Source organism: Corythoichthys intestinalis, chromosome 11 (assembly GCF_030265065.1).
Source record: "Corythoichthys intestinalis isolate RoL2023-P3 chromosome 11, ASM3026506v1, whole genome shotgun sequence".
Classification (NCBI taxonomy): Eukaryota; Metazoa; Chordata; class Actinopteri; order Syngnathiformes; family Syngnathidae; genus Corythoichthys; species Corythoichthys intestinalis.
The window spans coordinates 28,979,782-28,998,449 of record NC_080405.1 but is presented as its reverse complement, the minus strand read 5'-3'; the positions used below and the strand labels follow the sequence as shown (position 1 = coordinate 28,998,449).

General features: G+C 39.4%; 1 protein-coding gene across 2 annotated transcripts in view; it reads left to right on the top strand.

Annotated features, from left to right (window-relative positions):
* The first annotated feature begins 252 nt into the window (after positions 1–252).
* drp2 (dystrophin related protein 2) overlaps positions 253–18,668 on the top strand; it is a 271,520-nt gene continuing 253,104 nt past the window's right edge. For both annotated transcript variants that reach the window (XM_057851078.1, XM_057851075.1), the window contains exon 1: positions 253–396. The gene's annotated coding sequence lies outside the window, so the exon portion shown is untranslated. The remainder of the gene's footprint in view (positions 397–18,668) is intronic.

Below are 18,668 nucleotides of genomic sequence, written 5' to 3'. Positions count from 1 at the left end.
TTCAAACGATATATTGTGCAGGCCTACATTATACTATAGATTACTCATTTAAAAAGAAATTCAGTTAAATGACTAACTAATAACTCTGCCAACTCTGGTAGTAAAGGAGATATCTAGAGTGACTTTTTCTTGGCTGTCAGTTTGGAAAAAATACATTTACAAGTTGCAATGAATCAATCAAAAATTTTTTTGATTTGTAGTCCGGAAAAATACAAATGTGCCTTTATCTTAAACAGTTTTTTTTCTTCCTAGGTTTGGCCTAGGAGAATTCTCCAATCGTCACCATTACTCCGCATCCAGGCCTCCCGCGTCCCTCCTCCCCCTCGCGCATCACGTTGGCAGGATTCCAGAGAGGCTCCGATCCTGCAGCCCCTTCCGTCACGTCTTCACCGCTGGGTAACTATCAAACACTGTTACAGCGCTTCACGGTCTTTGGGTTGAGGGTTTTGGAGCTAATCCAGGGTCACTCGTGTGTGCGCATGTCGGCGAGCATTCTATTTGTCATGCGAAGGAGGCATTTATTCCACCCGAGCGTGCCACGCACTCAGACAAACAAACAATGATGCCAGAAGGCTCGCGGGGAGTCTCGGGGGTATTTTTATCAAAGTGGTCGTGTTTTCGAAGCACATTGTCTGTAGCTCCTCTCTGGCTCCAGGTGGCATCTACTCAACTGTAGCAAAGTCGACGTTTGGGTTTCAGTCAGGCGAAGAAACCTAAGTAAAACGTCTTTTACCAAAGCAACAGCTGGTTAACATTGTGACATAACTTAGCTGCCATTGATGGTGATAAACGTTCAATTTATTTCAACTAGGAGCGATTGAATGATGTAGCTTTCAACAAAAAGCAACACGCCCTTGTGGATTTACAGATTCCACTGGTAGTAACACCTGCCAGCCAGCCTGGCTGCCTCCATTTTTTTTTTGAGTGCAGGACTCGCATCACTGAGAGGAAACGAGGGATGAGCAAGGAGCTTAGGGAAGGTCGCCAAAGGTGAGAGTGGGAGGTGTGCAAATCCGCGAGGATGTTCTGTCAGGCTGCTGTTGAGCGCAAAGAAATTAGCAGTGCTCACTCAGTCATCCGACCGCTGTGGCACGAGGGACCATTACCTCGCCTCAGCTACTGCACACAAGGGAACCTGCTAAAATGCTGTCTGGCTCCCAGACATCGGAGGAGAGTTGACGCTTTATTTTAGCTGCGCTGGAGATTTCTTGCAGCTTTTCTGCTTCAAAAAAGTTTAATCTGGGAAGAGAACCCAAATCAACACATGAATACTATGGTGTGTTTGGGTCTCAATTAGGGATGGGAATCGAAATCCGATTCCAATTCGGAACCGGTTCCGAGTGTTTCGAGGCCTCGACATCACAATGAAAAAGCCTTAACGATCCCTTTAACGATCCCTAAAGACGCATATTGCGTCGTGACGTGTCTTGTTGTCCAGACGCATCAAACTAGCATGGCGCCAAGAACCACTCGCTCCAAAGTTTGGCTACACTTCACCAGGAAAAAGGGTGAAAATGAAAGGTTACGATAGTTTAGCATGAGCGTTGCCGCCGTAAACATAACAATGACGTAGGTTCGAACGCTCGAAAGTGTGTCTTCACTTCACGAGGAAAAATTACAACAAAGCGACTTGCAGTCATTGCGAGATGGAAATAACTGCATCGGGAGGGAATAGACTGCACTGTCCTCACCGAGACGCTAAGGCTCAGTCCTGGCTATACAGCTAGCTAAACTCCCAAATGACGATGCAGAAGACGTTGGTATAATTTGCTGACTTTATTCAACCATCACTTGAAACTAAAAATAGAAATGAAACAAATCAATTTCGTCCCCAGTAACAAACAGGTTCGCATCAACGTAAATCAGCGATGATTAGCTGCTAACACAGTCATAACAAACAGTTAGCATGCGTTCGCTAGCATTAGCACATCGTTTAAACCACTACACAATTGGATTTAAGTGTCCGATCGCGAGTGGAAACACACAACAACAACACAGAAGATGATACATACAGGCGTTGGCTCTGTGGATATTTTACAAACATTAACAAAGAACGTAGGCTCGTGGCAGTGTTTCCCTTTCTCACTAATTCGCTCACTGGCTTGGATGCGGCATTTCTTCTTCTTCGCGCTCTTCTTCGCGTGAGGAAGCGCAAGGGCGCCACCACTTGAGCGTGAAAGCGCCATAAAAACTAAAAGGCATGCATTTCAATATACTGGTAAATAAAAACAGCGGTCCCCAAACTACGGCCCGCGGCTCCATATTTGGTCCGGCCCCCTGAACAATTCCAGAGAGCATTTTGAAATTTTTTTGTTTTTTTCTCCCTCAGTAGTGTTATTTATTTCCTGACCTTTTTCAGTGAATAACTCAGAGAGGGTTATTTGGTTATTATCTATTTAATTAATAGTGCTATTATTATTTATTATTATTATATTATATTATTATTTTTATTTTATTTACTTTTGTTCCGAGAAGAATCCACAGAGGCTTATTTGATTGTGGCTTTCTGAAAACAACAATTTTTTTACATTTCGCACTCCTGCAATCGTCACACTTTTTCTGTTACAAACTGACCCCGGCCTCTCATCAGAGAAGGGAAAAGTTATTTGGCCCTCACAGGAAAAAGTTTGGGGACATTGCCAATGGCAGAACAACGACCTATATGCCAAAATATTATTACTATTAGAAAAATGTTTCAGTAAAATGTTACACATTCTTGTGCATGAGGCTTTGGGCCTCTTTTGACCTCGTTGTGAGTTTGTAAGGTTGTGACTTCTGATTAAACAAACTTGATGCTAATCAAAATGTTTGTTCTTCTTTTTCCCGAAATTAGAATCGATAAGAGAATCGATAAAGAATCGAATCGTTAAGCAATATCGATAATGGAATCGGAATCGTAAAAATCGTAACAATTCCCATCCCTAGTCTCAATTCAGGATGTCCCGATCCCATATTTTTGCACCCGAGTCAGAGTCACATGATTGTGAGAATCTGCTGATACTTACTTACTCCGATAACGAAAAAAAAAGTTCTAAACAAATTACTGTCCCACCCTGTCACCTTCATAATGTGAATTATTTTATAACAACAATCACGTGGGAAAATGCTTGTCTTTATTCAATGCTTTATTGAGTGAGTCCACTCAAATTCACTCACGCTTTGACGCTCACAATCCTGAGAAAAGTTCCCACAGCACACTTATACAAGTTTAACCGAGGGGCAGTTTACATGGCGACTCTGTGACACAAAGACGCAATGACTGAGTTGCGGACTCGCCTCGCGTGCATATGGTGCCGGCGAAGACGGAAGGCGAAAACGGAAAATTCTGAATCCTGCCTCCAAAGTGAAAGAATCCGATTGAGGGGGGTTGAGGGGGGCTTCCTCGGCATGCATATCAAAGGCTCCTCCCGCGAGAGACCGCGCTGTTAACGTCAGCACTCGTACACGTCACATTGGGCGTGCGCAGCGCTGCTACTAAGCATTAAAAACAGCAAATATGGCGGAATTTCAGCTTTAATTCACTGTTTTAATAATATTTTTAAATTAAATATGTTGAACGTTTCAATTTTTGTGCCTTTTTGAAGAAAAATGACATCGCTTCGAATGGGTGGGCATATTTTTTTCCGGGCTGAGGGAGCTTGGTGGGGTCAAAGTGCATCATTCTCTGTCGCCCGGTAAATCTGCACTGCCCCCTAGGGCTTGGCATGAATACTACATCCTTTTCATGCGGAATTGCGACATTGTTCAAATGGAGACGCAAATGCAAATGCAGTTTGAAATTGTTCGTATTCTCAGAGAGTCACCTTGTAAACGGCTCCCAAGATTGACACATTTGTGCCTTTGATCGTAGAGCTGCCAAGCCTCTATGGCAACATCAAAGCTACAAACATGTCAATCATCGTTAACTTTAATTACCAAACGCAAGCTGGACAGTTTGGCCGCACTGCTTAGCAGGAGAGAGGGTGAGAGGCTGTGGTGCTGTATGAGCATGAAGCAGAAAAACATAAATATACAGTACCGTATTTTTTGGACTATACGTCGCACCTGAGTATAAGTCGCACCAGCCAAAAAATGCGAAATGAAAAGAAAAAACATACATAAGTCGCACTGGAGTATAACTCGCATTTTTTGGGGGGGAATTATTTGATAGAATCCAGCACCAAGAACTGACATGTCATCTTGAAAGACAATTTAAAATACAATAGAGAACATCAGGGTGAATAGGTGTATGGTATGCTAACATTACATGACGCTAGAAGTTAGATTGGGCCTAAAAAAATACAGCCCGACCCGACCGGCCCGCGGGTATTAAAGCCCGACGTTGCCCGAGCCCGATCAATTAACTTGATTTGCTCGCTAATGCCCGAAAAAACCTGAAATTTTATGTTTTATTTGTCGTGACGAGCCCGAAACCCCCCTGAAATTTTATGTTTTATTTGGGAGGATTCAGGAGAAGGAGGAAATGCGGGGATGCGATGCGTGGTTGTGTTTTGTGTGATCAAGTTTCTTACAATGCCGGTGCATATATGCATAATAGGGATGTCCCGATCCAGGTTTTTGCACTTCCGATCCGATACCGATATTGTTTTGCACTTCCGATACCAATACTGGCCGATACCGATACCGACCTATCTGAGCATGTGTTAAAGTTTAAAGTTATTTAGCCTCCTTACTTAGTTGTCAGACTCATGTTGAAAAAGGTTTTAGCACCCTTGATAACAACTAGCCAGCTGAATTAGGTGAGTTTGAATAACACACAACGGTTGGTAACAAGAAACTGACCTGTTTCTTCAGTGACAAACACATAACATTATAAATAACAAACAGAAATGGCATAGTCAGTCAGTAAAACGTGCAAATAATATTGTAAACTGTCTTAAAAAAGCAAAACACACCAACAACCTCAGTGGAAAATCCAACAAATCCCCCAAGCTATTAGATGCTTTTAATGTTTCGTGCATTAGTTACAAAAATTGTATAAAAAGCCTCTCAGGTTTAAATAAACAACTATTTCAGTATCAAGTTAACATTTTAAAACAGTAAATAAGATAAACAAGTCCCCATTCTGTTTCAGCAGCTTTAAACTACATTCAATTAATTAAATTTTGCGAATCAATTGTTAAAGTTGTTAAAATTGCTCCCGTTATTCCATAATTTCCCTTCTGTCTACTTTCGACATGTTAAAGTTTTAAAACTGTTTTGAAGATTGATTCAAGTCAAGATTTTGCCGATTTAGGAGTATTTTAGATAAAAAGTTAATTAGGTTCGCTTGGAAGGTTCACAACAGACTACTAGGGAAGTCTTCTGCTTTAAGATGGCGGCTGTTTACTAACGCATCTGGTTTTCAATACTTCAATGTTGCTAAAGCAGTCGAGTCTGTCGTGTAGCATCTGGTTCTATATACATATGATATCTATTATCTCCAGTAAAACGACGTTGACGTAGTTTGTTGCGGCTGTCAGCAGAAGTCAGGTATTCTTGTGTTTTTTATCCAGCGGCATGAGTTGAGCTAAAGCCGTGAGTTGAGCATTACCCGGGTCTCAGACAAGTTATGTTTACTTTGCGCATTGCGTCCCGAAGACTGCGCTGTGTATTAGCTCCCTCCTTTAACACACCCGAATCAAATGATCAGCTCATCAATAAGCTCTGCAGGAGCCTGATAACGATCTTGATTATTTGAAAACAAGCTGGATAGCAGCTCTCAAGGACTTGCAGACCCCTGACGTAGTGTTTATAAAACAAGTAATTTCTTCTATATTCACGTTTGTTTTATTTTGTTTTTAATAGTGCAGTCAAAGCTAAATTAGAATGAATAAGAATTAACTCATTCACTTCCATCGACGGAGCCAGACATCCCATCCATTTTGAGCTGGCAGTGAATCCAAGGTCGGGTCGAGAGGGCAGTTTAAGGGCATTTCAGATCAATACAACAGTTATTGAATTTATGAGTGAATAGTAAGTCACCAGCCTGGTCAAAATTCAACTCATAAGTTCAAGGCACCATTTACCGCTTTTGATCAGTTTAGCTTGCATCCCCACACTGAACGTCCCCAAGTATGTCATAGTGTCACCCGCCCGTCACGCTAATCCACGGGATCCATTTTTCTCCTTTCACTGTCTTCTGGTCGCATCTCCTTTCTAATTTAAAACCTAACTCGCTTCCTGTCTGTTTTGCCATGCAAGCCCGTCGGTTTTTATAGCCGTGCGACCGTCTTGTGGCATTCCCCATGTCATCTTCTCACTCCATGTGTTTCCCTTTTCACTTAGCACATATCTCACCTCACGCCTGCCTGCCTGCTTGTCTGTTGGTCCGTCACCCTTGAGGATGAAGGGCAATGCAGCTTGTGAGAACACGAGATGTACTACTCTTATTTTTCTTGTGTGTGTCTGTTTTTACATTGAATTGTAAATAGGTAGCTACTCATACTCAGTGTGTGAGTGTGGGAGGCAAATGCTGCTGCTTTATTTGCTGCATCTCAATGTTCTCATTTGAGGAAACAAGAATTCATACTGGCTTTGTAAGGCGCAGGTCATCGGTGTGATAGAGTGAGGAGAATGATGGCGTGCGGAAGGTTCTGCATGTACAGTGTATGTTAATGTGATGTGTATGTGAGCTGCTTGTGTAAAATTACATCCATGTCAGCAGGCAAGCGCTCATATAAGATTAACAGGACCTGACATTTCTTTTATCGGAGACAGATGCTCGCTCCGCTTGCCCTCGGAACATTTCCCCATCGCGACGTCCAAATTGCATTTTTCTCAGACTAAAGATATTACCCATCCACACTCTCACTCACTCACACATGCTACTCATGCCTGCAGTCATACCTGTTCTCCCAATTAATTAAGCTTCTGGTATTTTTATTACAGAGCGTCAGATCAGAGGCACGCTTTGCGCTCTCATCAAGCCAATTGGTTTGAATACACACTTTCCCCTCTGACAAATAAGCCAATGGAAATGCGGAGGTTATGCATAAGCAGTTTAACTAGAGAGTACAATGGAACCGCCAAAGTGGATTCAATTCATATTCCAAGGCATGCCTGGGAGTGTCGTCAGATGCTCTAATTGCATGTGCAGCTGGTCTATATACAGTATATGTGAAACAAGCATATGGAGATCAAATTGAGAGAAATTAATAAACCTGAATTGCTAAAACTGAATTGTTGGATTTAAATAATGTGAATCGTGTCATTTGAAATGGAGTTCACTAGTTTGAAAATTCAACCCAATATTCAGAAGATTAAATAACACACATTCGGCTATGTGGGGAAAGCGCTTGATCGCAGGTAATGGAGATTTCCTCTTTGCAACTTCGCTTTTGAGCATATGAGACTTCGTCAACACATAAATGGGAAATATTGAGCAAATAAACTGACTTACAAGTCAAATAACTGGGAAGAGAATGAGATGAAGTTTGGAGGACATGTGGTCACATTAAATCGCTCATATTTTTTGGAGTATAAGTCTCACCTGGTTGGAAGTCGCACAATCCAAAAAATGCACAATGAAGATGGGGGGAAAGAAACATAAGTGGCAATGATGCATTATTATTATTATTATTTTTGTGAGAAAACAAACATTATACATTATAGTTATAACAACCAGAAAATGCAATTTCTGGAGAACTTGAAGCATGAAGATATTTTGCTAAAACTCCCTCGGGTCACTTCCTATTGATTTTGGGTCACTTCTTTTTAATTTGTGTCAATTACTGATCACTTCCTGTTCACTTTAAGGCAATTACGGGTCACCTTTTATTGATTTTGCTTCAGTTCCTGTTGATTTTGGGTGAATAGCTGTTCATTTTGGAGCATTTCTGGGTCACTTCCTGCTCTTTGTGGGCTCTTGGTGATTTAGGGGCATTACCGTCTCACTACCATAATTTTGAGTCACTTACTATAAATCAGTGTTGTTAATCTTAATTTAAAAAAGTAATTAATTACAGTTACAAATTACTTCACCCAAAAAGTAATTGAGTTAGAGTAATTAGTTACTTGGCAAAGTAATTGGTGTTGCTGTTTATGTTTTTTTTTTTGCTCCATTCAAAAAAAAAAACAAAAAAAAACAAACATAAGTCACACTATGTGAAGTTCAAAGGGTTTTCAGGGCAATTCAGGTACACCCATTTAAATGCGATAAATATTTACTCTTAAATTCAGAAATACTTTGTAAGAAATCACAACTAAAAACAATAGACCATGCCTCTTAAGTAAAAGACAACAATATTAATACCGCACAGAAACACAGAATATTTTTTTTTTTTTTAAATTACTTAATAACTTAAGCATTTAGGCAAATGAAAACTTTTCCCCTCACAGCTTCTTCAATGGTGTTCCATAGGGATGCAACGATACAGTTAAGCCACGGTTCGGTACGATTTTCGATACGGGAGACATGATTTTCGATCCGATTCAATACATTTAATGCTCTGAAAAAAAAAAAAAAACAATTATATATATTTGTTTCGTTTTTTTTTTTTTTTTTTTTTTTGCTAATGAGCAAAAATTAAATTGCCATCATATAAACATGCATTTTAGTGCATAATATTTATGTGCTTACTTCTTACTGATCTGAAAAAATTTTGTATAATTGTGCTGAAAACAATCTTTTCTGTTTGTAAAGTGAGGCGGGGCACACTGTTGATTGCTGCAGCTCTCTTAGCAGCTAGGTTTACTACATGAGCAAGACATCCTATTTGTGGTCTGAATCCATCTGTGTCACGTACTGAATTAACAATATTTGCAACATTATCTATAGTCACTGGTATGGATTGATTTGGCCTTCTTAACTTCCATTCAATCATGACAGTTTAGAATTCATCGATGTAGTATATGGACTACGTGTCCCATAATCACTATGGGCTCACGTAGCCAATGGCATGGGACGTAGCACATCTAGTTTGCTATTTCATGATATCTAGTGTGTGCGCGCATTAAAAAAGTTAGCAAACGCCGCTGAAGTCACGTCTGCTCATTACTGCACAACACCAGCATATGACAATCGACTTTCATAAACAGGACGAGTTTGAAGCACAGCGCTCTTAATTTGCCACTCAATGTTCATCATTTCCATTCAGCTGTTCGTTGTCAAAGCGAGGTTGTTTGTAGCAGCCAAGTCGGTAACAATGTTTTGGCGGACTTTTTTGTAAATATCCGGCGTTGTGCCGAAAAATAGCCGCCCCGCGTGAAGTGTCACCCCTGACGGGAGCGCCCACACGTCAACAACACCGGCGCGCCGGAGATGGTTTAGGGTAACCTCGTTACCCTAAACTTAACTAGACACAGGGGAATTGTGGATATTGCAATAACGAGATAGTAACCTTTTGCTATGTGAATCAACTGTTAAAGTTGTTAAAATTGCTCCCGTTTATTGTATTAGTTCCCTTCTGTCTAATTTCTACATGTGAAAGTTTAAAACTGTTTCATCATTTAATGATAGAATAGATTAAAGTCATGATTCTGCCAATTTAGGAGTATTTTGGATGAAAAAGTTACTTAGGTTTGCAAGGAAAGTTCTCTACAACAGAGCCTTCCTGAGAAGTCTACTGCTTTAAGATGGCTGTTGTTTGCTAATGTGTATGTAATGTTTACTAGTGTATCATTTCACATCTACTTCTCTATACATTTGCTAATGCCGCCGAGTCTGTCATTTCGCATCTAGTTCTTTATGCATGTGATATCTAGCGTAGCATCATCTGGGCGTAGATTGTAGGCTGTCAGCTACAGTCAGGTTTTATTGGAGCCACCTCGCCTAGCATCGCGTTTGCATCACAACTCCATTTCCTCCTTCCCACTCCCGTTCTTCTCTCGCCATCTCTCTCAGACTTTTCTCGCGTCATTCAACCAACGTAGTTAAGCATAGTAACGCACGCCTTCACATCTTCAGTAATGGTAACGGCGTTGCAAAGATGAGACAAATAAGTAATTAAATTAATCACTACGGATGAAAATAATGCCGTTAATAACGCCGTTATACTCCCATGTCGTTATTAACAACACTGCTATTAAATTAGGCGGCACTTATGATTAGGGCTGCAGCTATCGAATATTTTAGTAATCGAGTATTCTACTGAAAATTCCCTCGATTAATCGAGTAATCGGATAAAACCATTTTTAGGTAAAGGGCAATTATAAATATACATGGGAAAACAAGACATTTCACCGAATATCGACCAATTTTTAGACAATCAATGTCTTTCTTTAGGTGTACATTGTTGAGAACAGCCAACAGTTGCATCTCAGATGTGACAAATTCACTGCTTTCACTCAAAAAACTTGAGAATTTTTGTTTATTGATCTTATTTCCTTCCTAAAAAGGTTATTATGCTTGATAGCACACATCACTGAAAAGTTAGTGTTTTTCTAAAGCGTTTGGATTGAATTTCAGTTAGCTTCAAGTTTAAATCAAAATTAAGTCCTGATAGAATTTTGAGTTTTTGCAGTGTTCAAAATACTGTAAATGTATGATACCTGCTGTATTGGAGCACATTAGGCACCAGTGCTACTTGGTGTTTTATCCATCAATGACTACCGAGCTAAAATTGTCTGCTAGCTTTATTATGTTTTTATTTTACACACTCATCACTCCACAGCGCTGTGTTTTTACAGAATAAATAAAGTCTGTATGAAAGACACGTTAGCCACGCATCGGCAGTAGTCATAATTGATAGAAACTTGGCCCTCCGCAGGGCTAACGTTACATTAGCAAGGTACGGTAACGTTCATCTTATTTCTTAGTGCTGCGTTAACTTAATTTTACCTTGTCCTGAGTATCGCTCCTCCGCTCTCTGAGTAAACGGGGTGCCTTCGGTTGAGCTGGCATTGAAGATGTGCTATAGTGTTATGCAAGTGCTGTCTTACAGTGAATACATGATCGCCTTGGTGTCCAGCTTGAGATGCTCCCACACTTTTGACATTTTCTGCTTTTTCTTGGTGCCTTTCTCTTCGCTTTTGTCGGCTTTTTCGTTACTACCTCTATATTCATGCATGGTTGAAAATCAAATATATCCGCCGCCTCGGTCTTCTTCCTATATGCACGTGACATCAGTGTGTTGTGCCGCATTAAATGTAGTCCCGGCAAAAAGTTATGCTCGGAGCTTGCAAAATTAAACGATTCCTCGAGGCGAAGAAAATGCCTCGATCAATTTTTAAAATCGAGGCACTGGAATTATTCGAGTAATCGTCTCAGCTCTACTTATGAGTCACTTCACAAGCATACTGTACATTAGAGTATTAACAATAACATGGAGAGCAGCAGGCTGAATATGACTTACTATAAGGAAAATAGTGCAGTGAAAAAGTATAGAATAGAATAGAACGCCTTTATTGTCATTACACAAATTGTCATGAGATTCAAAGCTGCCCCATGGAGTTCACACACACAAAATATGGATTAAAAAGTATGTACACAATAAAAACACAATAAAAAAGACGTTCAAATGTGGTCGATTTGTGGAGTGAAACTATATTATCTCATTGGACGCCGATTGAAGTCTAATACAATCCGTATGAAATGAGAGGGCCGACAGCAAATGATCACTAATGTTCTCTACTTCGCCTGCTTAAAATAACCCTTTCCATATACAATCTTTCCAAGACAGGCAGATTAGATTAGAAAATGTTTTCCAAGTTTCATTATGCATGAGCCATGGAGCAAATGAACGCCATTTTGCATATAGCCCAGTTTACAAACACATGTAATGTGACGCACCAGAGTGAAAGTGAGTGATTTATGCTAAAGTGCAGAACACTTAGATAGATGTGGACATCGCTTATGCATAAATAAAGCGTACGTCTTCCGGTGTGTCACTGAGGGCCACGGCAAGGAAATGTGACAATCATTTATGCATAAGTGCTGACATTGTGCAGAAATGGGACATTGGAAGACTGGAACAAGTCATACGGGCTGCTGAAGCATGTGGAGTCGGATCATCCCTCATGAGAATGTTACTAAAAAGCAAATCATGTCTCTCGAAATTGACTTTACAGTAAATGTATTTGCAGTCCTTATAGCAGATATTTTATGTTGTGCAATTGGCTAGGGGAAAAATGTGGCCGATTTTGATTCTTGACATCCATTTATTTTCTTTTTGAAAAATAACATCATGGTGCGATAGGCAAGAAAGGAGAGGCATCAGATTCACTTAAAATCATGAATACACTGTAGTAAACCTGTCACGATATGCAATAATTCCATTTATCGCACGATAAATAAAAATGAAGGCGGTAATTTTTCCGTTGCGATTTATCGCCTCGCGTGCACGTGTGTGCGGGCGAGCGGCAGACGTACTGTTAAAAGTTCGGATTCCTTGTTACCAACTCCGCAAAATGCATCTTCGTTCCAGGTCCGGCTAAAAATAGCACCGGAGCCAATCGTTCCCAACTTCCCATTATATCCTATTGTTCAACGTATACCGGCCGCGTCAGTGCTCCAGATTGACTACGGACCATCTCCGGCGCGCCGGTGTTGTTGACGTGTGGGCGCTCCCGTCAGGGGTGAAACTTCACGCGGGGCGGCTATTTTTCGGCACAATGCCGGATATTTACAAAGAAGTCCGCCAAAACATTGTTACCGACTTGGCTGCTTCAAACAACCTCGCTTTGACAACGAACAGCTGAATGGAAATGATGAACATTGAGTGGCAAATTAAGAGCGCTGTGCTTCAAACTCGTCCTATTTATGAAAATCGATTGTCATATGCTGGTGTTGTGCAGTAATGAGCAGACGTGACTTCAGCGGTGTTTGCTAACTTTTTTAATGCGCTCACACACTAGATATCATGAAATAGCAAACTAGATGTGCTACGTCCCATGCCATTGGCTACGTGAGCCCAGAGTGATTATGGGACACGTAGTCCATATACTATATCGATGAATTCTAAACTGTCATGACTGAATGGAAGTTAAGAAGGCCAAATCAATCCATACCAGTGACTATAGATAATGTTGCAAATATTGTTAATTCAGTACGTGACACAGAGGGATTCAGACCACAAATAGGATGTCTTGCTCATGTAGTAAACCTAGCTGCTAAGAGAGCTGTAGCAATCAACAGTGTGCCCCGCCTCACTTTACAAACAGAAAAGATTGTTTTCAGCACAATTATACAATTTTTTTTCAGATCAGTAAGATGTAAGCACATAAATATTATGCACTAAAATGCATGTTTATATGATGGCAATTTAATTTTTAATAAAAAAAAAAAAAAAAAAAAAAACGGAAAAAAAAATATAATTGTTATTTTTATTTTTTTTCAGAGCATTAAATGCATTGAATCGGATCGAAAATCGTGTCCCCCGTATCGAAAATCGTACCAAACCGTGGCTTAACTGTATCGTTGCATCCCGATGGAACACCATTGAAGAACCTGTGAGGGAAAAGTTTTCATTTGCCTAAATGCCTAAGTTATTAAGTGCAATTTTTTTTTTCTTGAAAAACACATTTTATTTATTCTGTGTTTCTGTGCGGTATTAATATTGTTGTCTTTTACTTAAGAGGCATGGCCTATTGTTTTTAGTTGTGATTTCTTAAAAAGTATTTCTGAATTTAAGAGTAAATATTTATCGCATTTAAATGGGTGTACTTGATCTATTAATATATACTGTATTCTCACTGTGTTATTGTAAATTGGTTTAAAATAAATTGGTTTAAAAAAAAAAAAGGGGGGGGGCGCAATAATATCGCATATCGCAATCATTTATGAGATTAATTATCGCACACTAAAATTTGTTATCGCGACAGGCCTACACAGTAGTTACGATTTCGTTGATTGCAAAAAAATTTGAGCAAATATAGAATTGTGAAGAAAAACAACAATTCAGCTGGATATACATACATTTTTAAAGGTGAGGGATACAAATGTATCGATAGTAGGCTCCTCAAGCAATCAAAAAATCTGCTATTTGAAAATAACAACTGTAGTACTGTATATGGCGTTCAGACTGCACAATATGTTGTCTGAACATCGCCATAGCAATGTGCACATGCGTGATAGTCACATCGAAGGACGTGTGATTTTTAAAAGTTTTTTTTTAATTTTATTTTTATTAACAAACAAACTTTTGTTTTGCTTCATAAAAGCAGCAACCTGGTCCATGCGCCACACTGCCTCTCATCCTCCCTCCTGCTAAGTAGTTATCGGAGTCAGTCATCATCTCTTTTATATACAGTACAGCGATCATCATGCACAGATGAACCGCCATAGCCTGGGTTAAATGTACAGTATATGAATACAATGTGGTCATACTGAGTCAACCAGTCTTCCCAAACAGCTATTATAGTCATCTTGTGAAAATAGTTAGAAATAGTTTTGATATCGCAGACTCCCAAAAAGTCTCAATGTCAGTTTTTTCCAATATCGTTCAGCCAGGGGTGCAATGATACATGGATCTTGATTGATTGATGTTGAAGAACAATTCAATCAAATTGATCAAAATGCAAGACATCAGTCAACGGTCAACGATCAACAACTTTATGATGTGCCTTCTTGTGCAAAAGAATGGTTTTTATTCAAATAGTCTGAAATGTTTCAGTTACACTGTGTAACTGATTGTTGAATCTGTACATAATATCACATTGACAAGTTTCCAAGGTACTTCAGCTTTAATTTCTTATTTTAGCAAGCAATTTCCATTTTAGAATTTCTGTATTCAAAACAACGGTGGAGCTGGAGTAACATTACTCATCAAATCCCTTAAAAAAGACAATTTGGAAATACTGCCTCCATCTGCCATCATCACGACAGGGGAGGAGAACATGTTCATGAAGGCAGATGTGGAACCAAGCTCGTGCCACCACAAAAACCGGGTGTTTTTGTAGCCATGTTGCCGCTGTATTATGGAAGGTATGTCTGCATTTTCATGTGTCCGTTGCTCAAAAAAATACTAAAGCTAAAATCTTGCGCATGAAATCACTTGTTGGTGTTGCCTTTGATATTGTTACTACGATGATAATTGTAATTGTGATAATCTTTAATATTATTTACTACAACTTCTGTATCTGCTTCTAGCCTGTTGCTAATCAGTACGTGTAGATGGCACAATTATGTCAACGTATAAAAGCAAGTGTTACCATTCTTTGTTGGTTTGTTTGCAGGTGGAAAATGTTGTTAGGCAAGGGAAGATACGTTGATGTATCTCTCTTACTGTACATTGATGGACATACTGTATATCGAGACTACGTGTGTTCTCCTTGTGGGCGGCCGAGAGGCTGGGGCTGCTGGAGATGGTGGCTTGCCTCGCGGCGGACCATCAGGTCGATCTCGAGATCCACCTACGAGCTTTTTAACTGCAACAACTTTAAGATACGCCATTCGAGCTGGATTTACCGATGACAGTGGGAAAAAGCCCGTCTGTAGGCTGCCGAGGGTCTGCATAATGTCGGGCCAAAGTTTGGTGAGGCTCTTAAGCTGCTCCGGAGTTCTGCTGACTGATATCACATTCTCGTATGCTATTTTTTTCCCAAAAATTTATAAATTATGATTTATTGACCTGTTTTGCACATGCACCGATCATTTTAAATATACGATGAAATGGAATCATGTTGTCCAAATGTTTGATTGTGATCAATATCTGCAAAGAATGACATAGTATTTTTGTTTACATATACATACCTTGTAGTATTTCCTTGTAACAACAAAATCCGGATCAGCCCTTTTGTATTCGGCAAATGCAATATAATTTGTAATTTCACCTCATTTTGGTCACTCAAGTGGCCGGTGTCAATTTCAACACAGGCTGACAGGTTGTTATAATTTTGTCTACGAATGATCAACGAAGTGATAAGAACAATCATGCAATCTCATCTACGTTGTGCTGAATCCATTTTCTGAGATTCCGTGAGTTACTCTGGCTTAATTTTGCAGTTTTAACTTCGCAAACACACTGCTAACTTCAACCGCGACTCATGAGGTTTTTTTCTAAACCGGAAGTTCGATGCAGAAATTTTCCAAGATGGCGCCGCCCATATTTTGCTCTGGAAAGTTGTCTATAAAATCGATTGAAGGCTGTTGATAAAACGGTAAATACTGTATAATTGTCTAAAGAGTCAATAACATATCGTCATGAAATCGGAAAAAAGATTTTTTTTAATAATAGGATTCTTCAAGGTAAATGGAGAGTACTTATATAGGGTATTTATCTACATGTTTAGCATGCCCAAAGCGCTTTACATTAGCACCCATTTACCCTTTCACACAGACACATTCACACACCAATGGTGTTGCTGCCATGCAAGGCGCTGCCAACCCATTGGTGGCAAAATAGGGTTCAGTGCCTTGCCCAAGGACACTTTGACAGTGGGCAGTCGTAGCTGGGAATCAAACCATTGACCCTTCGGTCCCAAGACAACTCAAGCTACCAACTGCACCACGGCTGATCAATGCTTATGTAAAAAAAAGTAATGTTCTGTTCTGTTTCCTATCGAATCTTGTTGCTTCCAAACGGAATTGAATCGGGATGAAACCATTATCTCTTTAAATATAATGTGTTGGTATTGAATTACAACCCAAGTTTCGCTTATGCCTAAATACGTATTTTTGGCAGGGTGACATAACCTTTATATGTAAGATGGACTGTTGCTTTTCATAAAATTTAGTTGCCCGTCTCCGCACAATGCATGAGAGTTCAGCCAGTTTATTATGGAATACAAGGTAAACATGTTTTTCAATCGCCATCAATGGGAGCCAATGAGTTGATATTAAATCCGGTGCCGAACTTGATGAGCTCACGCTGAAGTGATTGGAAAGAACTGATTTCCAGCACATCTAGGTGATCGTGCCCATGTTTTCCAATTCCATGCATACTGTATGAGGCCATTACCAAAGCGGAGGCGAGTTGACGCAGATGTGCGGGCGGTGCTGTCACCCTGTCGCGTAGCCTCAGCAACACGGCCATTGATCTCCCTGGCGTCTCAACAGCATAGCAAATATAAAAGCTGCGTGCATTTGTTTGAACTATGTGTGCGCCTTCAAGGTTTGTGTATAGTGTGCTAGAGAGACTTAAGTCAAGGACTTCTGTGAAAACCAAAGAACAATATGTCACGGCGGTCGAGTTCGCCTCTTAAAGTTTTCTTACAGTTTGTTGTATTCAAAGGCTGAAGGTCGTAATGCATGGCAAATGTAAAAACAGTTCATTTTTCGAGCAGATCTGGTTCGTCTATCACCGTTAATGGCGTCCAATGAGTTGAAGGGACAGGCAACGTCTGTCAAATTTCTTAGACCTCTTATCATGGAGAAAATGTTTAAAGTAAAAAACTGCATCATTTTGCAGCGTCAGTTATACCTTCGCACATTTAAGACTGAGCATAGGGACATGTGATAACGTATGTTAATGACATCACGAGCATTGATAAAACGTCTGCTACCACTTCCTAGAAATGCTGGTTTTTATTTACCTTTTTTAAATCCATTATTACATTTAGGATAAATGTGATATAAATGAGATCTATCAGACAAATTCTGTGATTTTTGAATAAATATTTATCAACCACTTGATTGCTGAATTTATATTGTATGGATATCAAAAAGCACTCGAAGAATACATACCATAAATAAAAATAGTCATGAAAAACATTAATTTAGAAGATTAAATTGACCAATACAACAACATTTGTAAAATCCTCATGAAAAGTTTAAAAAATATGCAAAGCAAAAGAGAAAATTAATTAAAAATAAAGATAACAAAATTAAAATTAAGGTACCGTATTTTCCGCACTATAAGTTGCACCTAAAAGTCTTTAATTTTCTCAAAAGCCAACAGTGCGCCTATTAATCCGATGTGCCTAACATTGGTTAATTATGGCATGACATTACCTTTAATGCAGCTTAATCCAGTGGATGCATCATGCAACCCCAACCACTACTACTACTACTACTACTACTGCGCCTTATAATGTGGTGCGCCCTATGTATGAAAACAGTTTTTAATTAGGCCATTCATTGAAGGTGCACCTTATACTCTGATGCGCCTTATAGTGCGAAACGTCACTAAATATTTGTTTGGACCTATAAAGATTAAATAAAAAGTAGTTTATTTTTATAAATGTTTTTAAAAAATCTGTTTTTATTTTTAAATACAGTTTTAATTAATTTTCTATATTTAGATTTATTTTTGTTATATTTTTATTTTTTTATTTTAAGATTTGCATTTTCATTTGATTTTTTTTAAATGTAATTTTCTATATTTAGCATTTTTGTATTATTTTTTTCTGTACTTATGTATTCCTCCAATGGGTTGTGTTTATTTGTTAGATGTGAAATCATTTATCAAGGGGTTAAACAAGATTTCCGTTTATGTCAGGGGTGCTCAAACCGGTCCTCAAGGGCTACTGTGGGTCCTGGTTTTTGTTCCTACCGATCGAGCACAGACATTTTAACCAATGACGTTTCTGCTAAATCAAGCAGCACGTAACTACAATGAACTGATTACACTTGTAAAATACCAGATTGGTGCAAAGGTGCATAGGTGAATCTACTATTCAGGCGAAGTAGGCGATCGCCTTAGGCCCCCAACCAGTAGGGGGCCCCCAACCAGCTGCCGTCACCCCAACGAGCAAGGGCTTGGGCCACCGGAGCCAGCAGCACCCCCAACTATTCATCATGTATAATTATGTCAGCATATCAAACAAACAAATAACAAAACAAAAAAGAAAGCCATTTGAATGCTGCATTT